Here is a 3,960-nt window from a genome sequence, read left to right as displayed (position 1 = left end):
TCACAGTTGACAATATTGTTGTACATAACATTATCAAGTGACTCTATCAGAATTAGTTGCGGGCCATTATCCAGAGAGACTTTTTCCTTTTCAGTTTTAGTGTATTTTGAGGGGTCTTTAGGGGAATAATGAGCTGGAATGACCATATCTCGATTAGTAGATTCATCAACCCTTTCTATGAGAGTAAAAGGGCCATTCTTGAGAATCTGGATGTACATTGGATTGACCATCCTTATGAACATCATCATTTTCTTTTTCCAAAGTGTATAGTTGATTTTATCAAAGGATGGTATCTTGATATTACTTATCTTTTGTGCACTCATACTTCCGAGATCTTGATCTGTTTACTTTCAGATTTTGCTCTAATACCACTTGTTAGATATTGAGTACAACACAAGGGGGGTGAATGTGTTTCTTTGAATTTTTAGCCTTTTTAAATAGTTTGGATATTTGATGAACAAAACATTTTCTAATTTGCAGAGTTATTTTGTTAACAAGAATAAACAACAAGCACAATATTTCAACTATGTAAGCCTTTTCTTGCTATTTCTTTAAGAGAGCTTCATACTTTGCCTCAAATTCCAAAAAGGCTTTATCCTTCTTCACTTTCTCTGGATTCCTGCACTTAGTAGCAAAGTGACCCAACTCATCACAGTTGAAGCACCTTATCTTTGATTTGTCCACAGATCCAGTCTTGTAGCCACCTTTTCTAGCTGAGTTATACATTGTCTTTGATTTCCAATTGTTGCTATAGGAGAACTATCCCTTGTTCTTGAAAAAACTTGGCATTTAACTTTAATGTTAGAGAATTTCCTAGCCAGGTAAGCCATAGATTGATCCATTTTATCTAGCTGATCAAGGGTGTAGAACTCATCTTCCTCTAGCTCCAAATAACTTATTTCTGAGGTCCTTTGTTCTTTTGCTCCACAGCATGACACAAAATCTCAATATTCTCCTAAATCTGTTTGGCTGTCACAGTTGACAATATTGTTGTACATAACATTATCAAGTGACTCTATCAGAATTAGTTGCGGGCCACTATCCAGAGAGACTTTTTCCTTTTCAGTTTTAGTGTATTTTGAGGGGTCTTTAGGGGAATAATGAGCTGGAATGACCATATCTCTATTAGTAGATTCATCAACCCTTTCCATGGGAGTAAAAAGGCCATTCTTGAGAATCTGGATGTACATTGGATTGACCATCCTTATGAACATCATCATTTTCTTTTTCCAAAGTGTATAGTTGATTTTATCAAAGGCTGGTATCTTGATATTACTTATCTTTTGTGCACTCATACTTCCGAGATCTTGATCTGTTTACTTTCAGATTTTGCTCTAATACCACTTGTTAGATATTGAGTACAACACAAGGGGGGTGAATGTGTTTCTTTGAATTTTTAGCCTTTTTAAATAGTTTGGATATTTGATGACCAAAGCAGTTTCTAATTTGCAGAGTTATTTTGTTAACAAGAATAAACAACAAGCACAATATTTCAAAACTCACTTAATTTATATTAATTAAGTTTGTCTTGCTACAAATTATGTGTTCTTAAAAATATAAGAACTCGTCTTCTTTCTTGAGAGAATACAAAAAATATGAATTTGTTTGTTACTTTTTAACTAAGGACCAGTGCATGCTTTATACACTAGCAACACGGGTTCACAAGACTTGCACTAAAATATACTAAACTACTTTCTAAAGCAATCTTTTTCTATTTCCATTTCTAGCTTAACAAATTTGTGCAGAATCTTGCAGGTCTGTGACCATCCTTTGTCCAGTTAATCTTGGCCCTTGATCTTGTATTCTCCCAGGTACTTTGTAAACTTTCCAATCTAGTTGATAGATCGTTTGTTGACTGATAATCTTGAATATTTAACTTGTCTACATTTTGTATTTGAGAGGTATATCAAAATCTCCAGTTTGTTCTATAGAGAAGTGACATAATGACTTATCGAGATCTCTGAGTTCTCTATAGGTATATTTGACTTGTCGAGGTCTCTTGATCTTTGCATGTTGAATGACTTGTCGATATGTCTGAGATCTATACATGTAGAATTGACTTGTCGATATCTCTGAGACCTCTATATACATTTTAACTTGTTGATATCTCTGACTTCTCTACATGCAGAAATGACTTGTTGATATCTCCAGTTCTCTATATTTCTCTATAAGTCATTCTAGACTTCTTGATAAGTCATTCTGGACTTCTCGAATGACTTCTCGATATTGCTTGATATGTGACTTGTCAATATCTGGACTTAGAACATTTTTCATAAAAACAGTTTTATTCAACTCCAAAAGTTTTCACTTTTCTCTGGGGCATGATCATGACTTGATCTTGTTCCATAGTTTATTCGTTAGCTTGAATCTGTTTACATAAAAAACTCCAAAACTTCTTCATTTTTCTCTGAGGCATGATCATGGCTTGATCTTCTTCCATAGTTTATTCCTTAGCTTGAATCTGTTTACATAAAAATAGTATAGTCTAATCTTCCAACCTTTTTACAGACTCAAGTAATACAATATAAAATAGAGGATTGATTATCAAACAACTAAACCTCAGGGTTGTCAATATAATTCAGTCTTGTTATTATGCAGATATGTCTTGCACAACAATACTTGACCAAAAAAAAGTTTAAAAAGAGGATAGTAAACAAAATAAAAATATATTATTAATACTTATAAACATTTCGCTTCAAAATCATTTTCTTTATTATATAGTAAATGGTATCATCAAATGTGCACATCATTTCTATCTTAGCAATTAGAAGTATCAGCAAGTGACCTAACTACAAGCATTTTTGCCGGTCTAAGAGCAAGTCCAACAGCTACCTTAAACATGCTCTTAACTCCAAATATAAGAAATGTGATAAAAAAATACACTCCAACAGTGTCTTAGTAGTTCCTTATATCACTAAGATAACTCTCTTATGCCTTATCTTTAAGGAATCACAAGTTATCCCTTATTTCATTTTTGTCAATATAAAATTGATTTTTCTCTCTTCTTTTAAGTTCTTTTCTCTCTCTTCCTTTCATATCTCATTCAAATTTATTATTATTATAATAATAAGAAATGAAAATAAGGATCATTGTTGGAGTTCAAATTCAAAATCATGTCTTAAATCACTAAGAGTTAATATTTTATAATATTTATAAGAAACTTGTTAAGATACTATTGGACTTGCTATAAGAGATTATCATATAAACTGACTTATAAACAAACAGAAAGAGCTAAGGTAGAAATTTGCCAATGTTTGAGATGGTCACAAAAACAAAAATCATTAGTTGCAACCACTGTTAGTTGCATTCACCTCATGCAGAAACCAAAAATTTACAAGCACATGCCTTTCGTTTTCACCGAATGTTGCTACTAATTCTGTCAAACAGTAACATATAAACTGCACTCGTGCATAAAACAAAATTGCACATGACATAATCAGAGAATCCGTAATTTTAATAGCAACGATTGAGAAAGATAGTATGAATTTCAGAATCACCTTTGTCTTTGATATATATCGATCTCTTAGTGTTAAGCCATAGTAATTTAACCTTCGTTAATTAGACTGTCAATTATTTGCCAGCCAAGTATAAGAATGATTCAATCAACCAAGTTCATATTGCCAATATGAAAGAGATGGTTAAAGACAAACAGAAAGAGCTCTATCCGTTATAGGATACATGCCAACATAGTTGAATAAAAGTCTTACATTCATATATACTTGTGTCCTCCAGATGTTAATTGGAATCAGAAACCTCTCATCTAGCATGCAAATAGACATTGAACCCTGCTTACTCTCTAATGTCAAATTCAATCGAAACAATCAATGCTGTTGTAGCTTTCGCGGGGAAAATACCAGAAAAAAGGTATTAACTGATCATGACTGTCCCAAACAATGGGAACTTTTGCCAGCCTTTTACTATGATCCAAAAGAGATAAACACCAAATATTTGCTCGGCTTC

The sequence above is a fragment of the Apium graveolens genome, chromosome 7 (genome assembly GCF_009905375.1).
Source record: "Apium graveolens cultivar Ventura chromosome 7, ASM990537v1, whole genome shotgun sequence".
In the NCBI taxonomy this organism is placed as follows: domain Eukaryota; kingdom Viridiplantae; phylum Streptophyta; class Magnoliopsida; order Apiales; family Apiaceae; genus Apium; species Apium graveolens.
This window is presented reverse-complemented; position numbering follows the sequence as displayed.